The following is an 18,613-nucleotide window of genomic DNA, read 5'->3' as shown; positions in this document are numbered from 1 at the left end:
TGTTTGTGTGTTTACAAGATAAATAGTTGAGACACTTTAAAAATGAAAGTTAGGAAAAACTCAAAATTTCAAGGCAACTTGATTCACTAGATTTTTGAGTTTTGTGGCCAACTCAAATTATTATTTGTTTGTAGAACTTAAGTTTTGTAGTAATAAAAACTCAGGATTTGAAGTTTTTATTACTATGAAACTTGAGTTCTGCAAAATCAGGATTTGAAGTTTTTGTTACTATGAAACTTGAGTTCTGCAAAATCAGGATTTGAAGTTTTTGTTACTATGAAAATTGAGTTCTGTAAACTCAGGATTTGAAGTTTTTGTTACTATGAAACTTGAGTTCTGCAAACAAATGATAATTTGTTGGAACAACTATTGGGAGTTTTCTCCAAAATTTAATAATTTGAGTTGGCCACAAAACTCAAAAATCTAGTGAATCAAGTTGCCTTGAAATTTTGAGTTTTCCTAACTTTTTCATTTTTACAGTGTACGAGCTATGTATGCTCTTCGTAGCCACTGACGCATCTCTATAGACCAAGTGAGCGGTGCTGAGGTAACTTTACGGACTACCACGATTGTATTAATAACACATAATGAATGACATGAAAACTATACATATTTAAATTAGAGAGTTTATTAAGGATTTGGCGATTAATTTCACCATGAGAATATCTTTTATCTCCCCGAGCAGGTGACACAGAGTCAGTGTCGGTAAAGTGGGAAAGAGATGTCAAGATATTATCATCTAAAAACATGAGAACTGAATACATGCTATTTAATAATGCCCATATTCATTCATCATTTATCCCGTTATTACACCAAAACTGTCTGAGAGGAAAGTTGCTGAAGTTTAGCCACATACTGACGGTTACGTTACACAGGCCTATACTACCTGCTATATAAAACCTTGATTCCATAAATTGACCAAAATTTATGCCAAACAAAGTCTCTTAATTAAGTCTTAAGTCTTAAGTCTCTAATCTCTTCGATTAATGATAACTCCGTGAAGAGATTGAAAAAAGAGAATGTCGTCTTGTTTCCACCGAGGTCAGAGGCGAATAAAAGATTCTGAGGCTGCGCGAATCCTGAAATAAACTTGGGACAGCGCCAAGAAGCCGTAGTAGCTAAAAGTATATTACATCCGTAGTGTTTTAGCACTACCATAGAGAATGAATGGGAAACGGTTTAGGGCCGTTCAGCTAAACAATACCGGAGAAAAGACGGACATTAAAAAGAGGCTAAACGGAGCGTGGGACATTTAAACAGATGATGAACATCAGTGAGTTTGTAAAGAGTCGCTCTGTGATGAGCTGGGATTAAAAAGAGTCTGATGAAGAGGAGTCCGTTTTATATTCTCACTTATTTATCTTCTGAACGTTTCATCATTTAGATTCTAATCAATCATTTTCAGTATCCTGACACATAAATATCCGTTTATAAAATACAGAGTTCGTTGTCTAAATACAGGCTAGGTTCAGTCCAAACTGTTTAATAATAATAAATAATTATAGACAATTCAAAATGAAATCTTTTAGTCAGTAGAAACTGTCCTTTTGGCCTTGTCTAAAACGTAAGAAATCATGCTTTCGCTGGTCTCTGCCTACGCGGAGCCGACTGTGGCTCAAATGCGCAGGGACCTGCAAATTGCAACACCAGAAAAAGCTTCATACAGGAGATTTGTTGTTTCGTAAAAAAAATCCTGTTACACATAAGTGATGTCTTTTAATCTACGTCTAACATAACTAAGTATTGTAGTATATTCAAGAGGAGTTCATAGGCTACTTATAAATGTGTGATGAGTCTTCTGACAGACACAGATTTCTTGGTCAAAACCTAGATATTTATGCAACATATTTTATTTAACTTGTTTTTGAGCCAGTTTAAATGTCTTTTTAAAAATGCATTGTCATCTTTTCGAGGAGAAATGCTTGCTGGGTAGCCTATACTTAAACTGGATACCAACTTCTCATCAGTAACCTGACAGGCATAGCTCCCAACATGTACTAGATATTTTTCTAAACTAAAGAAAACTTTGAGGATATGGAGCCCGACTGCATCTCACACAGACTAAATAGAGCGGACAACCAAACACAGGTGAGACCAACAAGAAACGTGTATTTGGGGCGGCTGTGTGCTGGCTGTGCTCAGTTGGTAAAGTCGTCGTCCCTCAACTGGAAGGTCAAGGGTTCGATCCCCATGCAACATGTCGCAGGAGTTTGGGGTTAAGTCGGACATCGGACATGTCCCTGCTGCGTCAGGGGCGTATGCGCGTGAATGGATGGGCCACATAACCAGTGAATGGGTAGGTGTGATCTGCGGTTTAAAAGTGCTTTGAGTAGTCAGAAGACTAGAAAAGCGTTATACAAGCTCAAGTCCATTCACCATTTACCATGTGAAGACAGTGCAAGGCATGAGTAAAATACAAGACAAGAAACACGGGCTACAACATAAATGAATTTGTATTGAAACAAAACAGAATTTACATAAGGGTTGGGAGAAAATTGTCTCATCATATTCAGCAATTTAAAGGGACAATCTGCAATAGTTTAATATGCAATATTAGGTGTTTCATTTCATAACGAGTGTGCACTGCAGAGTGGCAAAGACACAGAGACACATAAATACAGAGTGAGCTTTATTGTTATAGTTTTGCTTTTAACTCTCGCTGATTTTGTTAGACTAATAGATTAATTAAATTATTATCTCACATTGTGCGGTCGAACATCTTACCAGTTATGAGGGGCTCCTTATGATGTTCTCTAGTCTAGACAGATGGGCGGGCTACTGGCTATTGCTGCTGTTTCGCACTTGCTTATCTTTATTTCTCAACATAGTTCAGGGGTCAATGATGATTAAAAGGCTTATATTCAGGCTATTCCTTTAGTATTTTTGGTAGGACTTTTTGCACCCTGCTATTGATAACAATTAATGAGTCCTACAACTATGCAACATTAGAAGTAATACATTTCCTGAGGGAGTCATCCCAAAGGATCAATAAAGTTTAGTCTAATAGTGACTTCACACAGAAGCTCTGGCTTAGGGGCCCTCTGAGCCCTTGGGTCCAGTAAATTGGTGCGGTAATCAACCCCTGCACACAATGGAAACAAACAACACTATAGGCTGGAGAAACTAAAACAAGGTAACTTAAACTAAAATAGACAAAATACAAAAACTAAACAAGACCAAATCATGACAAAAATATAGATAGTCATTTGCCAACTGTCTTGTTCGCTTTTGTAGGTCATAAAGAGGTCCGTTTCAAAACGCAAAAAGATTCCTTGATAACTTCCTGTCAGGATTTCTGCCCCATTGAACTTATTACTCAGCTTGAACAGTTAAGTCTCTGTGTTTGGAGCCTACAAGTGGACCTATGAATGTGTTTATGAAGAGTGCTGCATTTGTGAATTTTTCAAACCTTTTTGTCAATTGACCTCAACCACTAAATCACCTGCATCATAAGGTTGTCAAGTTATTAATCTCTGTGTTACTGTATCGGTGTTATAGGTGACTACAACACCGTTTCCTCTAAGAGATTTGAGTATCATCATACAACACCACACAAAGGGGCAAGGACTACTTACAAGGACAACAAGGCCCTGTTCTGTCTGACACCCTCCATTTTATTCAGCTCACCCTATTCCCACCCTAATCTTCTAGATTTTTCTCAAAAATCTCAAAACTATTACATCTTGCAAAAAAAACCCCAATTAAAATAAGTTGTATTTTTGATGTCCTTCCATACATACTCCATTTTTTCACAGCACTAGATAATGAAAAAAACCTGTGTAGCACCTTTCATTGATTTATCTAAGGCCTTTGACAGAGTTGACAAACTTGGCTTAGATAACAATAGCTGCAAGTGGTTTGGAAATTACCTTTCAGATAGTCTGCAATGTGGCAATGTTTCACACCGCAGCTGCTCCCTTTGTGTGAGAAGTAAGAACGCCCTTTAGCTTAAAGAGGCACTGCTGGTCTCCACATCAATCACATTTTGTCAGGAGGCTGCTGCTGTCTCAGCTCTAGCAGCTAACCACAACCACAACCCTCACCCAACCAGGAAGCCAATCTTCTTCCCCAGAACCGTAGACTTTTAGCCCCAATCCTGCGAGCTGCAGACTTATCCCAACCTGCTAGCACAACATGCCTTGATTAGGGGATCCCAGACAACATCTGTAATGTCCAGAGTTGGGGTTAAAGAAAATAATAGAACTTTATTCTTCCAAAATGTGGAAAATTGTTTTTGGCTTCACAAGAACAAAAACTCAAAAAAAAAAAAAAAAATCATAATCAAGACAATAACAATAAAACACAGCAAGTGATTGGAAGAAAACTTTCAAATATTGTTATAATAAAAACATGATTTTAGTTCTGGCCTTTTCCTGTAACTAATTTTATTTTTATTTTATCGATTGATGATATCTGTGTATACATTTAATAATGATACATTTTACATAGTTTACATAGTTAGTAGAATAAAGTAGTTGTTAAAACATATAAAACATACATGGGAAAAATTAACAGAAGGCCTTTTAAAAAGCTGAGTCTTTAGGCTTCGTTTAAAAGCAGCTGTAGTCTGTGGGGCCTTCGGGTGGTCGGGCAGGTCGTTACACAGTCTGTGTTCTGTCTTCTACTCTTGACAATATTGTGACGTTTGTGTCTTCTTTTACAAACTGTGACATATTGTCTTAGTTTCCACTCCTGTGGATGATACTGTCGAGCATATACAGATGTTTGTATTGCACTATGCACATCAAAGATTAACATGTACAATATGTAACAATGTTGAAAGTGGTCAAGCTATTTCTATGTCTGGGAGTATACGCCTCCACATGAGCATTACACTTATCTCTGTGATCATGCAACATGTCATCTCTTCTGACAGCTTTTGTTTTTGTGACAGCTTGAGCTATTTTCTTTCGATACGTCTGTGATGTAATTACCAACTCATAAACATTTCTGTCGTTGAAACCCCCTTATAGATCGTCCGAATCAGGGTTTTGTTTTATACGCCGCTCTCACACGGGAAGATTCACAGGACAATTCTTTGGACCAATCAACGGACTGCAGTGTTTAGCTCCACCTTTTCAGGTCGGCTCGATATTCTTGGCACCCCGACGGAAGGGTCTCAAAAAGTAGGACGGTTATTTGGGAATCTTTTCCCGGGATTAGTCTATGGAAATGCTGCAAAATGCACGCCGTACCGAGACGAACTGGACCTAACTGCTCGGTGGAAAGGGGCATTAGATCATGGAGCTGATCGAGAGGGGGAGGACACGTCATGTGTCCCACATGATTTTAAATTTCCACCGAGCGGTTCGGTTCAAAGGGCAGAGCGAAAACGGTTCTCTCACCACACCTCTCTACAAATGTATGTGTCTCTCTCAGGCCTCGTCTCTCCCTACCTGGTTCTCCTCTATCTTGTTATCAATTCATAACAAGCGTTATCTCAAGACATTTAACAAAAAGCAGGTAAAGGACCTTACTCTTTGTCTATGAATATTACAAAAGAGCAGGTAAAAGACCTTACCTATTGCTGTATTACAATGACCCAGCTTAAGCCGTCATAACATGACAGAAGAAAACTTCCCATTAAGAGTCGCAAATCTTGACTCATGACGGCCATCTACACAAGCACATGCTCATTCCTCATTAATGCACCTCACTGCTTCTAAGAGTCTGAGAAGCAATTCCTCTGACAGAAATATTGAAAGGTAACACACTTTGAGCACAACACATTTAAAATGTCACAACAACTTGCGGGTATTTACATTGTCTCTCACATCCTCATCATAATGACACCTCATTGTCACTGTTATACATGTCAGTGAGATATTCTTATAAATGCATCACATAATCTTCTTTATAGCAAATACATTGAGAGAATCTAGTATTTTCCTTGCAAATACAATGCACTTGTTTTTCAACATATGCTGGTATGGCCTTATACTATGCCATAACAATAAAATGTTGACACATGCCAACATGAAGAGGAGTTTCTTTTGTAATTTTCTATAACACATATGACATGTAAAGTTTTTGAAATCTCTACTTTAGTTATCTATAAAGGTGACTGACTTTCTGTGGGTGATTATTTCACTTTACATTAAAACAATTATAGGGTCCTGCATGTATATACTGTATGTGCAGAAAAAGAGGAAACATGGAACGTCAAAAAACAGAGTTTAAAGAAGGGGAGGCTCAAAAAATATGAATCCTTTCCTTAATCCTCACCAAAGTGAATTCACTTATCTTCCCTGTTTTCACATTTAAATTGGCAGTAATTACAATTATCAATCTTTATTTGTATAGGGTCAATTCATATCAGGTGTTATCTCGAGACACTTCATAAAAGCAGGTAAAGGACCTTACTCTTTGTCTGTTAACATAAACAAAAGAGCAGGTAACAAGACCATGCTCATCGTTATGTGTACAAAAAGCAGGTAAAGGATGAACCAGGATGAACAACCAATGTAACTACCGCAGAAATATTTCATCTAGGAATAACTAACACATAAAACATATTCCAATGTTTGCCTGAATTCATACTGACCTTTTTTAAATCAAAAATGCAATGACAAATACCTAGTATCTACTCAGCCACACTTTGACTCTAAAATATTAGTGTGTTTTTCATCATATCCCTTAACTTGATGGCTTTATTCAAACTTGATTCCCTGGGCCAGAGGAAGATCCTTGCTGTAGTTTATCATGTAGGTGGAGCGCCTCAGATAGATAGATAGATAGATAGATAGATAGATAGATAGATAGATAGATAGATAGATAGATAGATAAATAGATAGATAGATAGATAGATAGATAGATAGATAGATAGATAGATACAATACACACCCGCTGTCCCCCCTCCCCTCTGTATACAATAATCCCCCAAACAAGATTTAGGAGCCCCTATGTGACTAAGAGTAAACATAATTACAAGTTAAACCTGTGCAGTTAACATTAGCATTAGACTTAAACTTATATAGCATAAATGTACATAACCTGTGAAGGAGAGAAAAACATGTGCTGATTAAAAGAGACCTGTAAACAGTTAAAGAGCCTTAGAAACAAAAAGGGCTGACCTTTTTGCCCTGTGATGACAATTAAAATGTGTGATGTGGATGGGACATAATTGTCCATAGTTGCCATTTCTTCAGTGTCACTCTAACCAACAACAGAGAAGTTGGATCAAAGTACAAATCAATTGAACAAAAATAACTAAAAAGCTAAGCTCAATAGTCTGTGCCTGAGACAGAAGCTGCATCATCTTAAAACATAACATGTATGAGTTTAGAGTCGACATGACCCACATACTTCATGTCAGAGCTCTTCCATATCTCTCCCACCAAACACACAAACCACAGAACACATGAAAACATGTTACACGTGAACAGTGATTCATGTTGGTTTTTGTGTGTGTAAATTCCTGCTATGGCTGCTGTTGAGGACCTGCCAACTTCTTGCCCACTCCCTTTCTCCTTATTTGAACCATAGATATTACTCATTAGAGGAACAATTGCTGAGAAAAAAAACAGATGAGCTTGTGTCCTCTTGTCAACTGAAAATGACATCTCAGGCCTGCCAGTCTTTCTCTGTCCTTAAACCTGCCCTGTATTTTAGTTTACACCCTCAATGACACATATTATATAGTATTACATGAATCTTTTCAAATGCTAACACTGAATAGAGTAGTCAGACACTTAATAGAGTTGCATTGTCTGACTGATTTGACTGTGATTGTCTGAGTGTGGCATTGGAGGCTAATTACTGTATGACTTAATCAAATCCAAAAACTCTAACAATGAATTCTTCTCAAAAATAGGACACAAAAGATCAGAGTTCTTTTAAAAAAGGGAGACAGCTTTGTAAGGGATGCAACTTGTCCATTAACCTCTCCAATATCTTTATTAATAGATGATCTGTTTCTGCTGTCTCCAACAGAAGATGGCTTACAGCAGAATCTCTCACTGCTTGAAACTTTCTGTCACAACTGTGCACTTGCCATCAACCTCCAAAAAACAAAAGCCATGATAATCCTGAAAAGGGCCATCTCAAATTAAAACAATCAAAAATCAGTTTTACTATGGGAGGAACAACACTTCAACATACAATGGAATACCTCCCTCAGCCTACTGCAGACTGAGAAAGTCATGAAATAAATCAATCCCCCATTAAGATTTGGCTAAAGTTATTATTCATCCCATGGAATTCGCATAAATACACCAAGACAAATTCCTTGAATAAATAAATGTACCTGGCAATAGAAAAACAATTCTGATTCTGAATTAAAGTGTGGGGCCCTTTAATGAATAAGTGGCGGACATCTTGTCTGTGTCTGCTGTTCTGTAAGGACATCTTCAAGGTAAACAGACACTGCCCAAACCTAGCATAAAGAGCAGAGCAGAGGGAATTCCCTCCGTCTCTCCACATGATCAGAGATCAAATTCCAGGTTCACTTAGCACAAGCTGATCCATACCAACGCATGCCAACAGCCTCTGCCCAGAGACCTTCCCCCCGAAAAATATCAACTTAAAATGAAAGAGTGCCACCATCTATCCAAGACACGCATTAAAACTATTGACAAAAAAAAACAAAAAAAAAACAGGTACATTGAATATTGGGGAACATAGGACCCTTTTTGAATAAAAGGGTCCTATGTTCCCTGTTCCCGATCGGGAAACATGGGACCTGAGGAACAGGGATGACCTCAAATATGGTCATCAATAATTAATAATTAAATACATTGGTCACTAAATTGGAATGTTATTGTTTGTTGACAATAGTGCATTCATTAGAAAAATATTTTTTGACCGTTAGAAACCCCAAAAAGACACACACTTTTGTACAGAGTAAGCGAGCGTAAATTAGAAATGGAAATTATATTTTGCCCGCCCATGCTCTAGGGAAGCAGATGTGATCTTACTGTGGCTGCTTTTAATGTTATGTAAAGACATTAATGTTGACATTGATTTCTAAAGCGTCTCCTTGATAGAAAATGGGAGTTGATATTTATCTGGCTGCTTGTCTCCATTGATGGAAAGCTGTGTGCCGAAAAATATAAAATTGAGGATGCATCGTGATATTTAAGCATAGTCAAATCCTTAAAACAGTGAAGATGCACAGATTGATGTCACCTGTTCACAGCTCATTTAAGACCGCACTTCTGGCACTCACATTGGGATCGCCACACAGGGTCACAGTAATGGTACGGTGTTTTTTTCATTACTGTTAGTTATCTGGTCCACTTTAATACATCTTAACTACTTTATCATTATTTCCTTTAGAAAGTAACTTTTGGTTGACTTGTTTGTTGTTCTAATATTATTTTTTCTTTCAGCACCATGGTCAACATTTCACTTGTGTTTTCTGTTATATTTGTACCTCTGTAGCTGATCAAATAAACCATTTGAACTAATATCCAGTCTCATTGTCCTGAAAAAGGCATTCTGACCGATGCCCATGGTGACAGCCCCTGTCATTAGAACCGTTCAAAACGACTGTTTTTGTTTACATGATAAAATATATCACATAAAGAAAAGAAATTGCAATACTTGTTTTGTTTTTTTTCCTTCAACATAATGCAGCCCTACTTGCTACTTTTTACAGGATTCAAATAAAACAATAAAAGACGTTTAGTTGCTAAAATTCATAATGTAAAGGTTGGAGAAAGTGACAGTCCCAGACATAGCTGTTGTTTCTATGTTGTGGTTATAAAGAATTAACTGTGACCCTTTTAATAGCTGCTGTATATACTGTATTTGTTTCTGCTCCCACAGTACTCCAAACATGTCATTTCTCTTCTCCTTTATGTTCTTCTCTGACTGAGCAATGTTCTTCACTACCCCATCCCTCACTTTGTACACAGTCTATTCATCCTGCTGAGATGACTAATAACTTTTTTTTCCCTCTCTCTTTCCAGTGTGTGTGCGTACGTGTGTGTGTCACTGATACAGTACATGTTTTTTTTTTCTGTGTACTTCCTTCATTTCACAGACAGTAAATCTGCTGAGGTAGCGCCACAGACATGCAGATATCTGATTGTGTGTTTATTTATAAGACACAAATATCACATTATGAAGGCAGAGCCGCGTGTAGATGCTAAAGCAAAGTTGCAATCTAAAAAAAGTTTATAAATACAAACACAGAAAACACAACACAAACACAGTGCTGTTTGTTTGTGCTGTTCTTTGCTCCAAAACTTCTCTGTAAACATTCTATCCTGTCTTTACCACTATGCCCTGAAGGTATAATGGTTTGGCAAAGTTTCTATATGGAGCCGGTATTTGTGGTATAGTTACAGTTGTGTAGCCAGCAAGGTGTATGTTGTATAACAGGCTTCGCATGTGTTTGTGAAGCTTTGCAATTTTTATTAACGTGTCATGCCACTTGTGCTTCTGCATGAGAATACGGCAAAGACAAATCAAACACTGGGATAAAAATATTATATTTCCCTAAGAATGAAGGAATTCTGATCCGCCATTTGTTTTGTGGTTATGTAGTTTTGTATTTGAGTCTGCCACCAACCAGCCAAGGGACAACAGATGGAAAATAATATTAAAGTTACAATATGGCAAATGTTTGTTAATTCCACTGTCCCTATTTTTTTTTTAATGAAGAGAGTGAGTTTAATGCTTATTAAACACGCTGTGTCTTTGTCTTCTTCTTTATCTTTGTTCTATTTGACTTAAAATCCAGCATTTCACATGACAACAGTCTGCATGTCACCTTGAATGTTGAGTAGTCTTATGTGGTTGTAAGAACTCAGATCTTAATCTTTATTTAAGTACTTCTACCACCAAAGTATCAGAAAGGATCTACAGCTTGACAGACAGACAAAGAGAGAGGATATGATTGAGGTGAATCACACCCTGTTAGTAAAACCACAGAGAGGAGTGCTAATCCCACAGATTTAGAAGGTGAAATTTAGAAAGTTGTCTTTCATATGACAGGGTGTGATGAAATGCTCAACAGCTAATTATATTATCTGCAGGAGCATACAACAGAGAGGCATCTGTTTTCAGCTCACTGTAAAATACAGTATGTATCAACCAGCCCACCAACATTTTCAATCAAGGTCATTTTAAAGCATGTGTACTTATAATTTATTTAAATACATATATAAATGTATATATACATATGTGACATATGACATACATTGTTCTTTTCATTTAATTTTATTTATACAAACGAATATACATGTACATTTTTGATTGTTTTCTTGTGTGAATACTCTGTTCTGTACACATGATTCAAAATAAACTTCAACTTCAATTTTAAAGCCCTTATGACTCAGTATTGAGTCATGGGGTTTGTAGTCGTATCTGATATGACTGTGTAAGCAGTTTTCATTCAACAGTACTCCCACAACATTCTCAAACTGGCATGAGAAGAAAGCAATAAAAAACAAGACAAAGGTTGAAATTGTAGAAGCAAATGTGTTACTATTGGGGATCATGTCCTTTAGTGTACTTGTAGGTCAGAAATTTTACATATAAAAAGAAAAATAACTATGAGTTGGTTGGATTAAAAAAAAGGTTTAAAAACAATAAGAAAAAAGTGTCTACTAAGGGCACGCAGTGAGGATTGTGTTTTTTATATGAGCAAGACAACACGCATTGTCCATTTAGTACGTTTGCCTCGTTTTCAATATGGTGCATTTTTGTCCTTCCGTTCAAAATACAGAGTGATAAAAATGCAAAGTTAAGTTTGTACACTCATTGCGATTTACTTTGCCTGACAAAAATTTTGGTGATTTTGACGGTGTCTGATTTAAAACATTTCAAAGGACCATGCTAATCCAACATGCTAATCCAACATGCTAACTACAATAACGATTGTAGTTAGTAGGAGACACGGCTCTACTGCTTCCCTCCTCCTCCTCCGTCCTGCTGTTTCTTGGCTTTCTTGGACACCTCCTTTATTTCTTCAATAAAAGAAGAGATAAAGATTGTTTTTTTTCTCCCCACATGTTAACATGTTTGGAATGACAAAAATAAATGGAATGCATTTATTTGTATTCCCATTCAATAATCGTTAACGAAGAGAAACACCATGATTATACTACTGTGTATTGTTGCCTATTTACAGCCTCTGCATTCTAAATAGGGATCGGAACGAGCACTCGCTGCTGACTCGATTATTCGAGTTCCAAGTAATTACTCACGCACCAGTGCAAGCGCTGCTTTTGGCTCATACAGCGTTATTCTTGTGACCCAACTATTTATTTTTGCCTCACTGAATATACTAGCAAGGAAAATAATTAACGGGATACAAACGCATGACTTCTCCGGCCATGGCTTCAGCTTCAGTACACACGAGCCAGATGTCAACAAAAACAATAAGCAGCTACGGCAACTCTCAAGGGACAAATAAGACAACAAATACAGAACTGTCTGCTACATCTTTCGTTCAAATTGCCAACCATAGAAACATTAGTTTGCTTAAAACTGAATTGGAAAACAGCGGAGACCGTAACAGGCAGTCTCACGTCACATCATTAGCTAGCCCTGTTAGCACACGTTGTTAGCCTGCTGGCTATTTATTTATTTGATTTTTTGATTTTTTATTTTTGATTTTTTACAGGAATAACAGGCACAGGGGCATTGTACTGGGTGTTTGTCATTTTACAGGCATTTACAAGCATAAAAAATCTTGCGCCTGATGCAAGTTTTTTTTATATGATCAAAAATAATAATAATGCAAAAAGTAATCATCTGTGAGTACTCGAGTACTCTTTTATTAGGTAATTAGAGTACTTGAGTACAGAGATAACTGTAAATTGCCATCCCTAATTCTAAAGAATTTCAACATGACGTTCCCTCCGGTGCGCTCATCTTCATAGTGCACTCATATCCTCCTTCTACAGCCCCCTGCTGCTTCACTGCCTGTAGGACGCTCTGAATCTTTGATGCCGACTGATGCGCAACAATGGCCCGAGTGTCATGCTTGTATGCCACAGAGGACACATCACACCTCCTGTGCAAAGTAGTAAGTTCCTACATTTTGTTGGTGAGGAAGCCCTGGCAGTTTACAATAACTTCACATTTGCCGCTCAAGAGTATAAAATAAAGCTTAAAAAAATAATGGACAACTTGGAAGCCTACTGCATACCTAAAAGAGTTGTAACTTTTGAAAGGCACAGATTCTTCACGTGTACAGAAGCCAGGTGAAACAATTGATTAGTATTTGACTGAGCTAAGAAACAGAAGTCAAACATAGGAGTTTGGAGTACTACAAGACTCATTAATAAAAGACAGACTTGTGTGTGGGATTCCAGATAATTGTCTTCGGCAAAGACGATTAAGAGAGCAAGATTTGGATCTGGAAAAAGCATTGATGTTGTGTAGAGCAGCAGAGACAGTAAAAACACAAGCAAAAGAGCTGTTCAGTGAAACGTGTAGTGTTGATACAATGAAAAAAGACATGCACAAAGGTATGAGCAAGAGGAGTGGCTTTCCAGAGGCAAAACACGACATAAAACAAAATAACAGAGAAGGACATGGAAGAGCATGTGGACGATGTGGCTTCTTTACACAGCAGCATTCCAGGAAATGCCCTGTGTACGGCAAGATATGCAAAAACTGCAACATGAACAACCATTTTGCACGGTGCTGTAAAAGCCAAGCTTACCAAAAGATGAAACAGACAAAAAAGACTGGATAATGACACTTAAAGTGAATGACATTCATCTGCCACTCAAGCTTGTTACAGGAGCTCAAGCCAATGTAATATCAGAGACTGCATTCAAGAAGATAAGGACCAGACCTAAACTGCACGCCACACAAGGGAAAGTGAGGCACAAGAACAAACAGTATGCACTTGCATTTGTAGTGGTAACACAATATGTGCAACACATACTAGGTGTATCTGCCTGTGTGAGACTGAACCTGGTACGAAGAGTTCATGTGGTCGAGAAGGGAGGGGGTACAGACTATGATGAACTCATGACAGATTACAGTGACCTTTTTTCAGGGTCTTGGTTGTCTTCCTGGGGAACACACGATCAGAGTAGATAAAAATGTACCACCAGTCATTCATCAAGAGTTAGACAGGATGGAAAGTTTAAATGTCATTGAAAAGTTTGATGAGCCAACTGAGTGGCTGAGTTCTCGTGTCATCGTAGAGAAAAAGAATGGTAAGCAAAGAGTCTGCATGGATCCACGAGATCTAAACAGAGCAATAAAGAGAGAACACTTCAAACTCCCCACAAGAGAAGAAATTATGTCAGAGTATGCAAATGCAGGGTGCTTCAGCAAGCTAGATGCATCATCAGGATTTTGGCAACTCAAGCTGGATACTGCAAGCTCCAAGTTGTGTACATTCAATACCCCTTTTGGCAGGTACAGATTTCTCCGTTTGCCATTTGGCAATGCTTGAGCTCCTGAAGTCTATCACAAGACGATTCACATGATTCATGAGCACCTGGACGGTGTTGACACTTCAATGGAGGACATCATAATATGGGGAAGCACGAGAGCTGAACATGATGACAGACTGAGAAAGGTCGTGGAAGCAACAAGGAAATCCCACTTGAAACTTAACAAAGAGAAACGTCAGCTTGGAGTGAGAGAGTTGGTATTTGAAGGTGACATCTTGAGCACTGGCAACCGATTGCATATGAATCGCGCTCAATGACAGATGCGGAGACGCAATATGCACAAAAAGAAAAAGAGTTGCTCAACATCACATATGCCTGTGAAAGATTCCATCAGTTTGTATCAGGAAAAGCAATTAGTGTAAAAACTGATCACAAACTACTTATTGCATTGTTTAGAAAACCACTCAATGACTGTCATCTCAGAATCCAGAGAATGATGATACATCTGCAATGGTACTCATTGGATGTCACGTACATGTCAGGTAAACTGATATACACAGCTGACACGTTGTCCAGAGCTGTTGACCCTAAAGAGACGACAAACAGTAACATTGACAGTGACCTTAACGATTATAGCCTCCACCTAGCCTCCAGCTGAGAGGTAATGTGGCTGAAAATTGGAGAAAATGCAGGTAACGCTGGAAATTGTATCTGTCTATAATTGGCGCTGATGAAAAAAGCGAAAAGATGGAAGCGTCCGTGTTCCCACATTTTGTTGGTGAGGAAGCCCTGGAAGTTTACAATAACTTCACATTTGCCGCTCAAGAGTATAAAATAAAGCTTAGAAAAATAATGGACAACTTGGAAGCCTACTGCGTACCTAAAAGAAATGTAACTTTTGAAAGGCACAGATTCTTCACGTGTACAGAAGACAGGTGAAACAATTGATCAGTATTTGACTGAGCTAAGAAACAGAAGTAAAACATCGGAGTTTGGAGTACTAAAAGACTCATTCATATGGGTCGCCGGTGGCGCAGCGGCAGTGTGTGCGATCCCATGTATCGAGGCTCAGTCCTCGCGTCTGGCCTGTGGCTCATCTCCCACATGTCTCTCCCCACTCTCTCTCTCTCCCTGATTTCCACCTCTATCCACTTTCCTCCCTCTATAATAAAGGCGTAAAGGCCTAAAATAAAATCTTTAAAAAAAAAAGACTCATTCATAAAAGACGGACTTGTGTGTGGGACTTGTGTGTACACAGCTGACACGTTGTCCAGAGCTGTTGACCCTAAAGAGACGACAAACAGTAACATTGACAGCAACCTAAACGCTTATGTGAACATGGGAACAGATGCAATGCCCGTTGCCGATGTGAAAATGAAACTCATTAAAACATTGCGCGCTGAACAGACTGAGAAACGCCATCGTAAATGGATGGCCTAACAAAACAAAGCTGTTCACCTGATATTGCAGAGTACTGGAACTGCAGAGCTGAACTGTTGGTTGTGGATGATATTGTGTACAAAAGAAGCAAGATAGTCAGTCCAAGTAGCCTGAGAAGAGAAATGCTTGTAAAAATTCATCGAGGACATCTTGGGATAGAAAAGTGAGGGGATGTATTGGCCACGGATAAATTAAATTAAGATGTAACTAACAAAGTGTCAAACTGTGTGATATGCCTGAAATATCGAGCCAGCAATCCTGCAGAGCCACTAAAGCCACACCCTGTGCCTGACAGACCAGATATATAAAGGTAGGCACTGACCTATTTGTAAGTGATGGAAAAGACTACATCGTGGTTACTGACTATTACTCCCTGTACCCTAAGGTTTATAGACTTCACACAACGACAGCAGATTCAGTGATTACGTCCTTGAAAGCCATATTCTCAAGACATGGAGTATCAAACAAGGTCTTCACAGATAATGGACCACAGTTTGACAGTGCTTCATTAAAAAACTTTGCTGAGGAATGAATGGAATTTTGTGCATACAACATCGAGTCCTCATTTTCCACAGTCTAGCACAAAGCAAAGGACAGTGGAGCTGACTTCTACCAGAGTCTACTGGTGTACCGCACAACATCACTGGAGTGTGGTATGGCGGCCCCTTCTCATGGGCCGCCATCTGAGATCGAATCTACCTATTCAGGAGGACGTGCTGAAAACACAAGAAGTAGAGAAGGTCAAGAGATTTAAAGAACAGCAAAAGGAAAAGCAGAAGTACGATTATGACCGAGGAACACAGAAACTACCTAAACTTCATACTGGAGACCAGGTGTTGATCAAAGACAAAACAGGCCTACATGGGCACAGAAAGGAACAGTTCTTGATGAGGTCCAACCATGATCCTACACAATCCAATCAGAAAATGGTTCTATTCTAAGAAGAAACCATCAGGATCTTTTGGGACCAGCAACAGCGATTCAGAGAACTGATGCAGAAGAACAACAACCTCACTTCCGTCACCTGAAGCATCAGTTCAAGAACAGAACATCAGAAAGTCATCAAGGCATACAAGGCCACCTGAGAGACTAATTGAACAGATTTAAATGCCTTTTTTAAGTTCTAAAATGTAATGTTAACTCTTGAGTTTACTTAAGTTTAACAGATGTAATTTATAAGCAAAGTGTCATACTATTGATTTGTTTAAGTTAAGGAATTGGGACTTCAAAAAAAAAAGGAAAAGTTTTGTTCATAAAAGTTGAATACTTTTATATTAAGAAAGGGAGACGTAATGATAAGAGCACTAGGTGATCTTCATCCCTTAACAGTCTCCGTAGTCGTTGGAGCATGCGCAGTATGTGTGACAACTCTGAGGATGTACATGTTTTTGCTGTGATGCCTGTTAACTACCATGAATGAAGTTACGTTTATAAAATACCTCTCTTCAAGTAAACAACTATCTCTTTAATCAAGAACCCTGTTACGTGTCAGAATGAATTTGGAACCAGACGCACGACTCAGAGACAGAATATACAAAACAATGATTTATTAAACAGCGAGTGACAATGGTCAATAAAAGTACTACATGAAATATAAAGTGACAAGAATGTGTTACATGAAATCAAATGTGACTATAATGTGTAACATGAAATATAAGGTGACTCGAAAGTGATCCCAAAACCCAGAGTCCAAAACACGCGTGAAGTTGAGCCAGACGTAGACGAACGAGACGACGGGGGAAAAACAAGGTTGTAGGAAGGGCAGGTCTGGGAAACTAACACGAGAGAAAAAAAAGGGAGAAAAAAACACGAGAGAAAAAAAACACGACAAGGAAAAACGAGCATTCACAGAGTCACAAGAAAACTGGTGTTGACACAGAGAGTACAAACCCATGAGGGAAGAACAATAATCTGGCGCCGGCAGCGTGGAAGGAGCCGGCTTAAATAGTGAGCTGATTGGAGTGCAAACACCTGTGAGCCAAACTGAAACCCATGATCAATTAAGGGGGCAAGGGGAGACACAGAGGGAGTAGACAGACAGGGAAAACAAAACAAACACACGTGGAAAAGCACACAGAACCCCAAACATGACAAAACCACTGCACTTGATTTGGGTTTATTAAGAAATCAGAAAAATTATCCGAAGTTTATTTGAACTCTTATTTGCAGTTAACTTTAAAATGTGAACATGACCTCTGAATGATGCCGAATTAAACTCAATACTGTTGGACATTAGAGCAGTGGTGCTATCTAGTGGTGTCAAATATACATTGCATGTGGACGCACAGCTCTACAATGATAAATGCCCTTCACTAAATGTAGAAGAGAGCATAATTTAAGTTTTGCTTACTGTTTTCCCACTTCAAACACATAGTTGAAATTTGCTCACAAATCTGAAACCTTAAAGTTCATGTATCAACAACATGACTCCAAACTGCTCAACTCTAAGCAAAACTTCATCGGTCTCACTCAAATACAATGCTAGATCACAGTTCTGCAAATATCTGAACACTAGTTTTTGTTATTAAGCACACATCTGGTTCCTGACTGCTCTGAGTGGGTAAAAAGTTTTACTGCTCATTTACTGCCAGACTTCATGACTCATTATTGAGGTACTCTATACGTGTTCTTCAGGACTGTAAGCTACAACATGGACTGTTTTATGTTCTTTAAATCTATAACAGTATATTGAATAGTGCATTAGTCCATAACACATTTACTTCATATCTAATTTATTATATACCTAATTATCAACTTTACATGGACTGGCATTAATTAAAAATAAGCTGTAAACCAGTTAACATTTTTCCTAGTCTAATATGTATTTTCTATTTGAATAGGGAGCTACAGTGTCATTGACAATG

The 18,613-nt window shown here is 38.3% G+C and overlaps 1 protein-coding gene across 1 annotated transcript in view; it reads right to left on the bottom strand.

The window, feature by feature from the left end:
* Nucleotides 1-18,613, bottom strand: part of LOC306820542 (uncharacterized protein) — a 36,180-nt gene that overhangs the window by 16,398 nt on the left and 1,169 nt on the right. The window lies entirely within an intron of this gene.

The sequence above is a fragment of the Symphodus melops genome, assembly GCF_947650265.1.
Source record: "Symphodus melops genome assembly, chromosome: 2".
NCBI classification, from domain to species: domain Eukaryota; kingdom Metazoa; phylum Chordata; class Actinopteri; order Labriformes; family Labridae; genus Symphodus; species Symphodus melops.
The sequence above is the reverse complement of the archived record's forward strand: the minus strand, read 5'-3'. Positions and strand labels throughout refer to the sequence as shown.